General features: G+C 44.3%; 1 pseudogene; it reads left to right on the top strand.

Annotated features, from left to right (window-relative positions):
• The window catches only part of LOC138528209 (extracellular calcium-sensing receptor-like), a 163,731-nt pseudogene that overhangs the window by 49,947 nt on the left and 97,639 nt on the right, over positions 1-16,145 (top strand).

The following is a 16,145-nucleotide window of genomic DNA, read 5'->3' as shown; positions in this document are numbered from 1 at the left end:
CTGCAAGCCTTCTCCTAATATCCGCTCTGCCTCCTCGGCTACCCTTGTGGCTTCTTGCCCTACCTGCGATTCCTCCCGCTTCTGCTCCTTCTCTATTCTTGCTCCACTTGCATGGAATTCTTTTCCCATGGACATCTGAGAAACAGTCCACACGGATGTGTTTAAAACCAAACTAAAAGACTACCTCCTCGCCTCTGAATTATCCTCTTAACCCTCTTAACCTACCTCTCATCTGCCGGCTAGCTAACATATATGCTTCACTTCCTCCACCTCCCCTCTAGAACTTCACCCATGATAATGATGATGATTTGTTTATTTATATAGCGCTTGCGTCTAAGCGCTGTACATAGATTATATTTACATACATCATCCCGACCAAGGTTGGTACTCATTTATTGACCTCGGAAGGATAAAAAGCTGAGTTGGCCTTGCCGGGATTCGAACCTGCACTTTCAGATCACACATAGATCACAGCGGCGAGCGTTCAACCCGCTGAACTATCTTAGCCATCATGGTTACATCCTTAACACAGCTGGGAATACTGCCTACCTGAACTTTTAAACATGTCCACTGTTCATTGTCCTTAATTTATGTTTGTCTACTTATGTATGGTCCCCGGTGACTGTTCAATTTACTGCAATACTCTGGTCAGAATGTCCCTCAAACTCAACCTATTGTAAGAAGCTCACTGCTTCCCATCAAATCTGATTTCTTATCTACTATACATTATTTTGTGATCAAAAGAACAATGTTCCTCTTGTAGATAGATAGATAGATAGATAGATAGATAGATAGATAGATAGATATAGATAGATATAGATAGATATAGATAGATATAGATAGATATAGATAGATATAGATAGATATAGATAGATAGATAGATAGATAGATAGATAGATAGATAGATAGATAGATAGATAGATAGATAGATAGATAGATAGATAGATACATCCTCTCTTCTGGGGGTAATTGGCTAATGCATAATTTATCTTGCCTTTCTCAATGTGACAGTAAAACCCCTCATGAGTTGCTATTTGGCACTCCCATGTACATGTCCGATGAATAGTCCTTGTAGTTCTCTCACCAGACAAGACCAGCCGTTACTAACAAATCTCCTGAGGGACTCCATCCATGGTGAAGATGTCTTACCACAGTACCAAGGTAAAGACAAGTCATACAGCACCTTGAAGTCTGGGGACTATGTGTTGGAGAAAATCCTTGAACATCACTACAGGCCTCCTGTGAAGGTACTGGATCCCATTGGCTCATGAGCAGCCACCCTACCATCTCTGCCTCCTAAAAAAGGCATGTGTCAAGTGTTGGTAGAGCACCTTAAACAAGCTTCAGATGGTCACTCCCCTGTTCCCAAGGGAAGAGACTCTCCATCTTGAACAACATGACAAGCAGGCAAGAGTAAATGAACACATCATGTTAACAATTAATCAAGAAACCTCCTCAACCTCCAAGAATATTTTACATTTTTCCAGCGCAGATGAGCAAGAAATACTGCCAAGTCGATGGTCCATCCTAAAGGTTTTTGACCATCCAAAGTGCTCCAAGAACTGTACAATGTTTATTGGAACAGAAATCCTGTTCTACACTTTGCTGTGGATACGTCTTCTCGCCTTCTTTGTACTATTGACCACAGGAAACATTTTTAACTCCAATGGAGATCCCAGCAATCACTTGACAGTTGAACATGTCAAGTTTACCATTAGCACATACACTATGCAAGAGGGAGGTGCAGGTCGCTGGTGGGGGTGGTGTCTCAACACAAATTAGCATATAGCCACTTGAGAAAAGTCAGTTCTCGACACACAGTACAGTGCCTACAGTGGGCATAGTATGCAACACCTGGTCACATACATTAGAAATAATATATTTATTTTATTTTACATGTGTAAAGTGTTATGTTTAAACTATAATACAATAAATAAATAAATACATGATAGATTAATCTTGGATAGTGTCCCCTAGCATGCATGCCCCTGACACCTATAGGAACATGAGGAGGCCCAAGATAGAAGCATTTTCTCAGGGAGCACCGGTAGATCCTGAAGATGATCTGGAGAATTTAGATGACATGCCAGATCATTTCTGTCTCATGAAGTATTTTGACACCTTTCTTTTTTACGAGCAAAGACCAGGGCTGTAGCTAAACAAAATCCACTAGGAACACTGCCCTGAGTTTAAGGCACAATTTCCTTACATACCACAAACACAGGTGGAGGGAGAGCTCATAGCACAGAATTGATATATATTTGCCCTACCTCCAGAAAATTGTCACTTTGTGTCATCCACCCACTCTGTGGTACATGATCAAACATGCTATGCCACAATGACAGAAAACACATGGCAATGATCAGTCCTGCATGGAAGGTTTGATGTACTACAGAACTGCATTTGAGATCTGGAATTTGTACTTTGAGCATCCCATGTCTAATATTGCCCCTGGCCTCTGTGAGAAGCAATGAAACAGATAACATAGCCAATGCATTCTTTCATTGCATCTGTGATTCATAGAAAGAAACCAATGTGAGTTGGCTCTACTTCAGTTAAAGGATTATATGATGTGAATGAGGCAGATCTGGAGAAGGTGGGAGAGTGCTAAGCTAGTCTCATGTGTATCCCCCTCTACTTGTACACCATAGATTCTACATTACCTAAAAAAACAGCATTTTACAACTCGAAGCGGGCATGAAATATTCTTCGATGAAAATGGAGATGTTTCCACCTCTTATGAAATCGTAAACATTCAGATTTCTCCAGATGATGATTTCCAGTTTATAAATGTGGGTAAAGTGGACCCCAATGCACCCGAAGGACAAAAGGTCACCATCAACATGAGCAGCATCCTGTGGCGAGGCGGATCCTCAGAGGTAAGGCTGGAGCACAGCAAATGATGGTTAAACATTGCTCAGAAATTGACACCACCAGTCTCCCCTTCTCTTTGCCTGCAAATCCCCCATTCTGAAGTTGACCTTTATGCTCCAGTCCAGATACAGAAATATTGGGATGATTCAAATAACTTACACATTGTAAAACTAAAAATACCATATCCAATGACAAATGTCCCAAAATGCACCTTCAGACGAGAGCCCCTGCATGTTTTAGTTTCATCCTGACTGGTTCAACTGATTAGTCCATGATAAATCCCCATGTAAGTCTCTTCAGACATGATTCATGTATGTGACCAGTGATAAAGCCTTGGACACTTGATGGTCAGATTGCCACACCTGTACCCTACTCCTTGTGCAAGTTTTCAGGGCTCCACTGTTTGGTGGTAGGCTATTGCATGGCACGAAGCATGGCTTGCTACCGGGGCCTCTTGGAATACCTCGGTCTCAGGTATTCCTAATTCTCTTCATTGGCTTAAGTTTAAGGCTCTGTGCTTTGTGCACCGTCCCTTCTATGGTATCTGTCCAGAGGTCTTACAGGAGAAATGTTCGCTGGTATGTGCCTGCTCTCTCTTTGAAGTCAGCTAATACAGCCTGTATTGCAGTCCCACGTGTTAGACGGGATCGTATGGGGGGACGTCCTTTTTCCAGTCTCGGCAGCGCGGCTGAGGAATTCTCTTCTACCTCTCTACCTTACCAAGGACCACCTTAGCTTTAGGAGGGCCATGAAATCCTGGCTTTGTGCCGTCTAAATTTTGGGTCCAGAGTGCAGCTTTGATCTCTGCATTGTTTTGCCTTAGCCTCTCGGGTGATAGTTTGCACCTTATAAATTGTTTAACAAAACCTAACATATTCTAACATTTGTATTCATGTGGGTAAAGCATGGTGTATCATAGTCAATTTCCCAGCAGGACTACGTGTACAATTTTAAAGCTTCTACCACTGTTTTCTCTAAATTGTCCCCCAGATCTAGGACCTTTCTGAATGAGAGGGGGGGGTATCTGTAATTTGAATATCTGTTGAGGTCTCTCTCTCTTGTACAGCACCGTGATGCCTTATGAAAGATGTATGTTGTGCATAATAAGTGCTGTTCCATACCATACTTTGTGTCTGGGACGCAGATATTGCCATATATGTTGATTGTTTCTGTCTGCCTGAGAAAATAAGGGATGCAGAGTCAGCGGGAGACTTGAAATTTGTCTTATCCCCCTAATACACCTTAAAAAAGCCAAAACGCTTTATTTGTCCTATTCCAATCACCAATAAAGCCAGTACACTTTAACAAAATATTTACCTCTACCAGTTTTCCACCTGGGTTTTTGTTATTCTTGGCATTGTCTCCTCTCATGAGTCGCTGTTTTTTCATTGTTTTGGTTTGCCATGTAGTGCTGTTTCTCTTAGTAGACACTGGGAGTTGACTTGTTCTCTGGGTATGACCGCTTCTCAGGTGTGATTTCATATTTTTAGTTCATGGGCTGGGGTTGACTTCTCCTGGTTCTCTTAGTTTATACTTCCCTCGTGCTGTGCCTACAACACTGGAAGAAGGGGGGGATGAGAGCAGGAGTTATGTTTCTACTCGCAGGAATGAGGAGGAGGGGAACTTGTGCTGTTTGTTAGCAGCAGTTTATGGCGCAGGCCAGACAGCATCAGCAGTCCTGATGTTTGGCAGAGGAGCCTAACGCATTCATATCATAGAATACTCATTCTGCCTATCATTCCCTAGCAGAATACTAAAATATGAGCAGACAGTTTGCTTTATTCTTCATTGAGATAAACGCCTAATCGAAATCTAAATCTAAGATGGGAGCAAGCTACTACCATCAAATAATAATAAGGCAGTCCTAGTGGCGTCTTGTCAAATAAAAGGGCCTATACTAAAAAAAAACGATTGCCAATCCTTACTACTAAATTACAAAAAGAGTGTGGGATAATGTTCAGAAGAAAAGAAAGAAGTGTTCACAGTATGAAAGTCAGGATGGAATGGCTGGGTCTCCCTTCCTAACGTTTGAAGCACGGGACAAGGCGGGACATTGGAGCACAGCACACTCCTGGGCCTCGTCAGCATGAGGTTCACCATTCAAGTTCCATGATATCACAACCTTCAGAGGTTAAGGGCCTCATTACACGGTAGGTGGTAAGGGTTTACCGGTACCGGTATTTTACCGGTACTGGTAAATCCTTACCGCCTTACTACGAGGTCCCTTTGCGGGTTGGGGAATTTAACGCCTGCCTTTTGCAGGCGTTAAAAACCAACCCGCAAAGGGACCAGTGGAGAAAACTACGGTACCGCAATTTGCGTTACTGTAATTAGCGCCTTCCCCATTCCCATAGAGCCCTATGGGGCAAAAATGGGAATGGGGAAGGGCAATGGTGGAAGGGGGAATTACCGCCCCGCCAACCTTGGAATGGGGCGGTAATTCCCCTTTCCACCAAGGCGGTGCCAGTATTTTCACCGCCTACCGTGTAATGAGGCCCTAAGTCTCTTTGCTGGTAAAGTCTCTTGCATTAGAAGGTCTGCTGCTTTAAAATGACAAACAAACAAACAAAAGGTTCCTTCAGTACCTGGCTGATTGCCCTTTGCTCCTCGGATCTCCCTCCGCCAGGCTTGGTTCCTTCTTGCAACTTGGGCCTCCCCTTTGTCGGGTTCACTACAGCCTTTCTTTAACACGGCTCATGTACTCTTAACATAGTTCATGTATTACTCAATTTCACCAGAAAGCATTGGGTCCCTTTCTCCTAGCTTTCTTTCGGGATCCCTCTGTCGGATTCACACTTGCATTCTTCCACAGTTCACAATGTTATCGGAAAGCGTGGTGCCCCTCCCCTAGCTTTCCTCTGCCATTGGTTAGAGACTTTCAATTGTATAAAGGATTTTACCTAACCCTTATCGGACCATTCTGAGCCTCACACCACCCATTTCCTTGGGCTTCTGGTTCTTGTAGTTACAAAGAATAGGTCCTGGTCAGACTCATTCGAATGAGTGCCCATGTGGCACGAAACCCTTCTGCACCTGGGGCTCAACTGGGCTCTCTCTAAAGTTCAACCAAATACACAAGTTCTTTATCTTTCAGATTCCTTGCATTAAAAAATGTTGCCACTTGCAACCTTGGGCTCTACACAGTTTGGTTTACTATCAGTTTCCTCCGGCTCACTGGCTGTGCTAAACCCGTTGGCTTCTTTGTTATATGGAGTCAAGGATAATACCACGGTAGCCAGCTTGCCTCTCCGCCTGCCTTATCAGGGCGGGAGGCCCCCATGTACCATTGACGGCTGCTGCTTCGCAAGCCATCTGTTGCTCCCGGTCTCAATTTTCCTTTCATAGGTTTCACAGGTCAGAGGTGAAAAGGGCAACGGCAATTCCCCCCTCGTCATTCTTCCAGACCTCACCGATTTCCTTCTCCATTTGAACTGCCGGTTTGGCGTAGCTGTCTCCTCGTGCATTCAACCTTGCTCGAAGTGTGGTTTTGTGCTCTGCCTTTTTTTCCTGTGGGGAAAGTAAAGGGTCATCAGGTGTGTGTGATTACTGTCAATTGCCTGATTCTGCCTGGCCCATGGGTTAGGATATATCAGGTAAACAGTTTTGGCATTAGTCCTTTGTCACAGTATAAGAAAGTGTTTGTGTTGGAAAAAAAGGGTGGTAGAGTTTCTGAGTATCCTACGGGGTAGGATGGCGATACGCTGTTATACAGGATAATAGCCCTCATTTTAGGGGGGTTAGTAAACTCGGAAGAGTGAGATTTGTAGGCGTTGTGGAATAAACGGAGATGAGAATAGGGGATTGTAGGAATGGTAGTGTGTAGACAAGATACATTTGGAGTGCTGGAAATAAGGAGAGGGAAGGGGAGAAGAATAACTAGTAGAGTTCGGGTAGGGAACAGAAAAACAGGGATTCTGTAAGATGTGGCCTCTGAGTGCAACAGGTTTTGAGCTCCTAGGAGTTTTACCAGATATGGAGTGGTCGCGGGGTTTGGGCAAGAGAGATTCATTGTGAGGAAGGGAGGCAGATGTGGTACAGCCTACAAAGCTTTCAGGAATCTCGTTCTCCTCTCCTTCTTCCCCGGGATAATACTGCATCCCCTTTAGGCATTTCCCCGAGCACAACCCCAGGCTCCCCTACACAGGTGATCCTTCCTCGCTCGTCTGCCCCTAGAGTTGGGTTATGAGTGCGCCAGCCCTTCCCTGGCTACCCGAATAAGGGATTCTCAAGGTTGGCTCGGGAGAATACCCTCAGGTTTCTCACATCCAGCAACATGGACGCATTAGCACATACGCTATTTTGCCTCAGCCAAAAATCAGACTGAATAAAACAGTTGGTCTTGTTATGTTTAATGTAAGGATGCACGCCGACACATATATATCCACACAGAAGACTTTATTGTGAATTCTGGGTAACATGCATAAGACCCCCAGCCATCCTGCTGCTGTGTTAACCTAGGCAACTGCCTCTCTTCAAACCTAAACATTCCCATCTCAGAACATCTATGCATAATAGAACCTCCATGCATCATAGACCCCTCACATTCTACACGTTCCCCTGGTCCTTGCAATCGCTTACATAACACATCCCCTTCCCTTAACAAACAAAATCACCCCTCCCCCTTTTTTTTAATAATAACAAATGCAAAACAACCTAAAAGACTAATATCTACATGAATAAAACACTCTTAAGATAATGTACTTCTCAAATGCATCTGTAAACATTACACTCTATTTAAGCACTTTACTGTTTACTCATTATATACATATTCTCTCTTGACATATGATTGTCACATCTCTGGCCTTCCCACCTTAACTATTCTCGATACATTCCACACCTGACCACTCTCCAACCGGACAGCACCCTTTAGCACTTGCACCATTCGCACAGGATCAGAATACAATAGATCCCCTTTTTTCGATACCACACCCTTCCTGACACGTACTATATCACCAATCTCCACAATTTCAGCTTTCCTTGGATATTTATCATTGGTTTTCCTCACCCATCTCTCTTTCCTTTCATCCATTCTTTTCCTGATCTCCTCCACCACACCATCGGTTTCTCTTGCCCTTCCCAACCACACTGGAGATAAAATAGTATTAGGACTCCTGCCTCTCATGAGTTCAAATGCACTAATTCCCATCTCCACATGAGGAGCCATACGCAGCACATACAAATGTTCTTTAATGGCAACCTTTTTGTCGCTACCACATGCACCAGCCAACCTGACAGCATCCATAATAGAGCGATTCAGTCTCTCAACCATTCCATTGCTTTGAGGCTGATATAACGCAGTGTGTTTATGCTGTACACCACATTTTTCCAAATATTCCCTGAACATACCCCCAATGAACTGGGGACCATTATCCGTAAGTATGGTTCTAGGCAAACCCTCTCTCTCAAATATAGTTTGTAGAAATTCTACCACGCTCTAACCCGTCATATCCCTTTGCACCTTGAATTCACTCCATCTCAAAAACGTATATACATCAAAACAACCACAAATCTGCCACGCCCATGACCTAAATCCATTGGCCCAAGGACATCGGATGCATAGACAAATCTTGCCATACTCCATTTGGTACCTTCATCTTATTCATCGGCTGAAAACTGGCCTGGAGGATTTCCCCAGATCTGGCGCACTCTTCACACTTGCCAACCACTCTTTCCACATCCCTATCAAATCCTTAACGCCTCTTTGGTTTTGTAAATTCCAATATGACCTCTATGCCCTATTTCAATCAACCTACTCCTCAATCCATTCGGCACCACCAGCCGTTCCCACCAATATAACAATTCTATCTTCAAACAACTCCAATCTCACTTCCCACAGTGCCCTCTCTTCTCCATTTAACGGTCTTTTTTCAGGCCATCCATCCCCCACAAATCCAACAATCCATCTCCACGTTTCATTATTTTCAAGCATCCTTATCCATTCCCCCTTGGATATCACTCCATCATTCGTGACAAATACCATATCAGTGATATTTTCATTTATCATATCCACATCTTTGACATTTTTGCTAGCTCTCACCCTCGAAACATGGTCTGCCTGAAAATTGTCTTTACCTAGTATCACTTCAATTATAAATGTATGACATTGCAGTCTGGTCACCCAGCCTGCAACCCTCCTTGATACCTTATCCAAACCTTTACTCTCAAATATTGCCTCGAGTGGTTTGTGATCCATCCGTAGAATATCCCCCACAGGAGGTTTCTCAATTTCTCGATTTCCCAATGACTTGGGCCTCCTTTTCAAGTACGGAGTACTTACATTCAGGACCTCTTAACATCCTTGAGGGGTGCATCACCACAACTTCCTTTCCAATACCTTCGATCTGCGATAATATAACACCTAAACCAGACTCACTGGCATCCACAGCAAAAATTGTTTCCTTCATTGTATCAAACATAGCCAAAGCTTTCGACATGTCAATCATCTTCTTGATCTCACAAAAACTCTCTCTCACACTCATCGTTCCATTCAAAATCTACACCTTTCTTCAATAAGGACCACATTTTCCTCACACTATCGGCAAAATTCTCTTTGAATACATGATAAAATTCTACTGTCCCAAGGAACAATCTTAATTCAGGTTTATCTTTCGGCGTTTGAATCCTCTTAATTCCTTAAACCAACTCTCTCTTGGGTTTTAACCCTTCCTCAGATATTTCATGTCCCAAATAGTCCAGCACTTTAGTGGCAAATACGCACTTCTCTCCACACAGGGTTATTCCATGCTCCTTGAAAACATGCAACACACTTTCCACATTCTTTTCCAGCTCATCCTCACTTTCACCACATATCAACACATCATCTTGAAAACACCATACCTTATCCATCCCCTTCAGTATTTTGCCCATCACCTTCTGGAATACAGATGAGGCAGATATCAAACCAAAAGGCATGCGCCGAAATTAAAATATCCCCTCATATGTAATGAATGCAGTCAGCTTTCTTGATTCACTATCCAAATCAACCTGATGGTATGCACTAGCCATATCCAATTTAGTAAAGAACTTGGCATTTCCAATACGACTCAATAACTCCCCCATATTGGGGAGAGGATGTCGATCAGCTATGACACATTTGTTTAGCTCTCTGAGGTCTATACAAACCCTCAACTCGCTGCTGGGTTTCTTTACCACCACAAGGGGCGAAACCCCTTACACCGCTTTAGCCGGTTCAATTATCCCAGCATTTTCCAACTTTTTAAGTTCCTCTCGCACAGCACACCGCATCGACATCAGAACTGATCTCAGTTTAGCACACACCGGCACACTATTATTTTTCAAAACTTTTTTGTGCACCATGCCTTTTAGGCAACCAACCTTGTCTGTAAACACTTAAGGAAATTTCTCAATCAGACCCTTTTCATCTCCCATATGAAGAACCTGTTTCTCTGTGTTGGGATCCAACCTTATGCCTAAACCCCTTTGTTCCCTCCATTCCAACAACGTTGCCCCACACCTTGTAACATGTACCTTTCCCTGAGCGACTCTACCTTTGAATTTAAAGTCAGCCACAACATATCCAATTACCTCTATCTTGCTGCCATTGTATCCACCCCGATTTTTATCAGACGGAGACAGATCTTCGACTTTCCCACCAACAACATTCTCATATATGGTCAGTGACATTAAAGTGATTTTTGAGCATGAGTCAGCCAACATCCTTACTGACCTTCCATTCACATGAACCCATGCAACAGGATGCTCACAATCATCCGCCCCCTTACACTTCATCTTGTGTACCGTAACTATCTCTGTTTCACCATTATCACTATCATCAGACGATGCTCTGTTACCTTCCTCCACATACATCACTCTCCTACCATCCCCAATGACATAATTTTTGCAGCAATTTTCAAAATGTCCCCACTTTTTACGCTTTCCACAAATTGTTCTTCTCTCTGGGCATTTAGGCTATGTAGATAAGTGTCTAGAATTCCCACATCGGAAGCATAATCTATCTTCCCTCTTTGGCGCTTTCACACTTGTTTCTTGTTGCAACACTTTGTTTCCACCGCTATCATTACCAACTTCATTGCTTTTTGCATTTTTATATTTGTACTTCTTTTTGCTCTTATGAAAATCCTTCTTCTGATATACCACCTTCAGAACCTCACCTACAGGAGGTTTACCTTAATTCACTGAAAGTTTAGCAACACACTGTAATGTATGCTCCACTCTCTTTGTGATACCTATGACCTCTTCGAGATCCGGATCATCTTTTAGCCATATCTCCTCACAGATCTTATTATTAGAGCAATGCAGCATGAATTGATCTTGAATATGTTCATCAAGTTGTATTCCAAACTAGCAATTCAAAGATAAGTGTCTTAAAGCAGTAATAAACTCCTCGACTGTATCTCCTTCCTGTTGTGTTCTCATACCAAAGTGGTATCGTTCAAGAACAGTACTAATCTTTGTTCCAAAATGTTTATCAAGCTTCAGTAAAGCCGTGTCAAAGTCATTTCCTCCTCCATCTACATCCAGTTCTGGAATCTCTGGTAAACTCTCAAATATTCTCTGGCCCTCATATCCGATAAAGTGCATCAGCATCGACACTTTGCGTTCTGTGGGCATACCATTGTAACGCTCACCTGATTCCCGTAGAGGCGCCGGTCTTGACTGGGCGTATACCATATCTTCAAAGGTGATGTGCAACACACGGCTGGCTCTTTGGGCTGGACCTCTGTGCACTGTATGTCTGACTTGAAGGGTAAGATGTCTGCAGATAGAAAATATGGGATTAAGGAACTGGGTTATTGAATGTCTCTCTCTTCTTCCCTTTCTCTTCTCCTGTAGAACCCCAAAGGTTAACGCTCTCACCTTAGGTAAGTGAACGCCGTGCTCTCCATCTGCCCCGGGGCAGGGTGCTGTAACCAGTTTCTTCACTGGATAAGGGGAGCAGGCCTCTTGACTTCAGAGGACTGCTGTCCGTCGTTTACTGCACGAACGGTAAGTTTCGAGTAACTCTAATGTCTTTAAAGTCTTTATTAATGATGTTTCTTGTTTTGCAGGGTTCCGGCGATGGCGGATGACGGGCTGAAGTGAGTTGAAGATGGAGCCCGTGTGATGAATAGAAGCGCCTGGAAGCACGTAAGTAAGCGCTTGTTGCCTGCTTCACGATGCGCTCTAACTGTCTTTTTATTTTGCAGGTACAAGTTCGGAGCGGCTGCAGGGTGCCGGAATACCCACTGGGTTAGATGTGGAAAGGAGTAATGGCACGTGAGTATTAAAGTTCCCCAATGTCTTTAAACGCACCTTGTTTTGTCTTTCAGATGCGGGATGCAGCGCCGAAGGCCTCCGGAGCGTGCAAAGAGTTGGTAAGCTTTTGTCTTTCAGATGCCGGAATGCAGTGTGAAGACCTCCGGAGCGCACGAAGAGTAGGTAAGCCTTTGTCTTTCAGATGCCGGAATGCACCGCGAGGCGTTGGTGACAGCCGATGGACCAGGTAAGTGAAGAGCTGTCACTGAAGACCGTAATGCTAACCTGTTCTTTCTTGTCTTTATAGGTGTTGCTGAAGACTGGATTCAGGATGGTAAGCCTTTTTCCTTAGGCCCAGGATCAGATGCAGAAGACACGATGAGCGTTCTGCTGCAGAGGATGCAGAATAACGCAAAGCAAGATTCATCCATCGGGTGTGGTTTAAATAGCCTCCTGTAGTGCTTAGGTGTCTCCTTCCACAGCCACGCCTAGGTAAGAAAAGAGTTCCTGCTTTCCAGAAGAGTTCCAGTGTTCTGAATCTAGGGAGTGGCTCCTGCCCCACCCAACAGGAAAAGTAGTTCCAAACAGAAGAGGATCAGAGGCTCAACTGGCAGGCAAGTAAGCAGCATGGTCTGCTGCAGGTAAGTCCACCCAAGCATTATGAGCCCGGCGCTTCCAGCGCTGGGACTGGGCATATTTATGAGCCTGGTGCCACTGGCGCCAGGACTGGGTCCAAAAGGTCCCAATTGGGACTGGTTGGCACTCGGAACCTGGGTTATGGATCTGCTTCCAAGGGAGTTGGGAAAACCCTGACCTTTTGGAAGCAGAGATCATGACAGTACCCCCCCTCAAGGCCCCTCCCAAACCGGGCTCCTCCGGGGGTTTTGGCTTGTCAGGAAATGTTCGGTGAAATCTTTTGATTAGGCGAGGAGCGTGGACATATTCAGCAGGTTCCCAGGATCTCTCTTGGGGGCCGTAGCCTTTCCAGTCAATTAGGTAAAATAGTTTAGATTTGGAGATCTTGGAGTCCAGAATGCTTTTGACTTCAAACTCGAGTTCTCCATCAACTAGGATAGGTTTTGGAGATTTAGTTAGTCGGGTTTGAGGTTGCACGGGTTTTAATAGAGAGACGTGGAAGACCGGATGTATCTTCATGTGCGGGGGCAAGTCCAACTTGACCGCTACTGGGTTTACTATGGTAGTGATGGAATAGGGACCAAGGTATCTTGGGTTGAATGTGCGTGGCCCTTTTAGAGGTAGATATTTGGTGGATAACCAGACTTGATCCCCTACTTGATATTGAGGGGCTTCCTTCCGATGTTGATCTGCTCCTTTCTTGTATTGTTCTTTAGCCCTTTGAAGGTGAGAAACAGCTTCCTTAAAGGCTTGGGTGATTGTAGAATGCAGGTAGTCTACTGCTGGTGTTTCAAGATCTTGGAGGGGATCCAACTCCGAGGTTCGAGGGTGACTGCCGTACAAAAGAAAAAACGGGGTTTTCCCAGTTCCCGAATGGACAGAGTTATTGTAGGCATATTCGGCTATCCAAAGGATGTCTTTCCAAGTTTTTTCAGTTTGTTGCAGCATGCAGCGTAAATACTGTTCCAGAGTTTGATTGGTCCTCTCGGTTTGTCCGTCGGTCTGAGGGTGGTGACTGGTCGATAGTCTCACATCAATTTGAGCCGACCGACAGCAACTTCGCCAAAAATGAGAAATAAATTGACTACCTCGATCCGAAATTAGAACCGAAGGAAAACCGTGCAGTCGGACGATGTTTTCGAGAAATTCTCGGGCCAGAGTTGCTGCTGTTGGCAAGCCTTTGAGCGGAATGAAATGCGCCATCTTGGAGAATAAGTCCACGATTACTAGAATCGTATTGTATCCGGAGCATGGAGGTAGATCGGTGATGAAGTCCATAGAAAGCATATGCCAAGGGCGAGGTGGGATGTCAATAGGGCGTAAGAGGCCTGCTGGTCTTTCCTTTTGACTCTTGTTTTGGGCGCATACTCCACAGGACATTATAAAGTCTCTGATATCTTTTTTCCAAGACGGCCACCAGAAGTAGCGCTTGATCTTTTCTGAGGTCTTGGCCATACCGGGATGTCCTTCCATTAAAGAATCGTGATAACAAGCGATTACTTTTTTCTGTAAATCTGTGCTGGGTAGGTATAATCGTTCTTGGAAATACAATAAGTTGTCCTTTACTGCAAAGTCCTTTCCCTGCAGATGCCAATTCTGTATGTCTGCTGGAGTTACAAGTTGCCTGGCTTTATCCTTAACTTCCTCTATGGATTCTGTGGCGATTACACCCAGAATTCTTTGTTCGGGAATGATTGGTACAGGTTTAGGGTTGATCAAGTGTTCTTCCACTCCCATCCGAGAAAGGGCATCAGCTTTACCATTCTTTGTACCAGGTCGATAGGTAATTATGAAGTCAAACTCGGCAAAGAATAATGCCCAACGGAGTTGTCTAGAGGATTGGGCTTTTGCGGTTTTCAAATATTGCAGGTTTCGGTGATCCGTAATCACAGTAACGGTGTGTCGGGCCCCCAGCAGATAATGCCGCCAAGCCTTAAAGGCAGACTTGATAGCCAGAAGTTCCTTGTCAGTAATCGTGTAATTGATTTCAGGAGGCGAGAATTTGCGGGACCAAAATGCCACGGGATGCAACTGATTAGTTACCGGATCCTTTTGTGATAGAACTGCCCCCATGGCATCAGTTTCCACGATGTAGGGGAGTTCGGGGTGAGGGTGTTTTAAGATTGGTGCAGAGATGAATTTAGTCTTCAAATCCTGGAAAGCTTGTTCCGCCTCGGTAGACCATTCAAAACGTTTGTTTTTCTTTAACAAGGCAGTGATGGGCTGGACTATTCGACAGAATTCGGGGATAAACCTGCGGTAAAAGTTAGCGAAGCCTAACATGCTTTGCACACCTTTTACGGAGGATGGTGATGGCCATTTGAGAACTGCATCGACCTTCTTTGAATCCATACGCACTCCGCCAGGTGATAATATGAATCCCAAGAATTCAACTTCAGTCACGTTGAAAACACATTTTTCCAACTTAGCGAAAAGTTTGTGTTGACGCAATCTTTCGAGGACCATTTTCACGTGTTTCCGATGTTCAGATTCTGATGAAGAATAAACGAGGATGTCGTCAATGTAAACAACAACACACACATCTATGAGCTCTCTGAGGACATCGTTCATAAAATATTGAAAGGCGGCCGGGGCATTGCAAAGTCCGAAGGGCATGACCTGATATTCAAATAGCCCATACTTGGTGCGGAAGGCCGTCTTCCATTCATCGCCCTCTTTTACTCGTACCAAGTGGTAAGCTCCTCTAAGATCCAGCTTTGTATATATGCATGCTTTTCTGACTTGGTCCAGGAGTTCAGGGATCAAAGGTAACGGATATCTATTCTTAACGGTGATCTGGTTCAGGGAGCGATAATCTATACAAGTTCTAACGTCTCCTTCCTTTTTTGGAACGAAGAACAAAGCTGAAGAAGCAGGGGACTTGGAAGGACGAATAAACCCATTTGCCAGGTATTGATCCAGGTATTGTCGAAGGTGAAGGTTCTCAGGCTCGGTGAGGGCATAAATTCTACTACAAGGAGGAGTAGATCCAGGTATCAGGTCTATCTGGCAGTCATAAGACCTATGAGGAGGTAGAGAGTTAGCCTGATCCTTCCGGAAAACATCTTGGTATTCTAGGTATTCGGGAGGTAACTGGGGAGTCTCTGAAGAAATTGCTGCCAGTGCAACACCAGGTGGAGGGTGACAAGTAGAGACACATTCTGGACACATTCTGGAAACTGGACCGTTCTTGCTCGCCAATCGATCAGAGGATTGTGTTTCTCTAACCAAGGTATTCCTAGAATAATCTGAAACTGAGGGGCCTTGATCACATCGAACACGATCTTCTCATGGTGTCCATCTTGACTTACTAGCGTCACCTCTTGCGTGGTATGCGTTACTGGCCCGGAGGCTATCTCCGTACCATCCACCGTAGTAATGACGTCCTTTACAGCCTTGGGACAAAGAGTTAGATTCAT

This window comes from Ambystoma mexicanum, chromosome 7q, assembly GCF_040938575.1.
Source record: "Ambystoma mexicanum isolate Mex_15411 chromosome 7q, UKY_AmexF1_1, whole genome shotgun sequence".
Lineage (NCBI taxonomy): Eukaryota > Metazoa > Chordata > Amphibia > Caudata > Ambystomatidae > Ambystoma > Ambystoma mexicanum.
The sequence above is the reverse complement of the archived record's forward strand: the minus strand, read 5'-3'. Positions and strand labels throughout refer to the sequence as shown.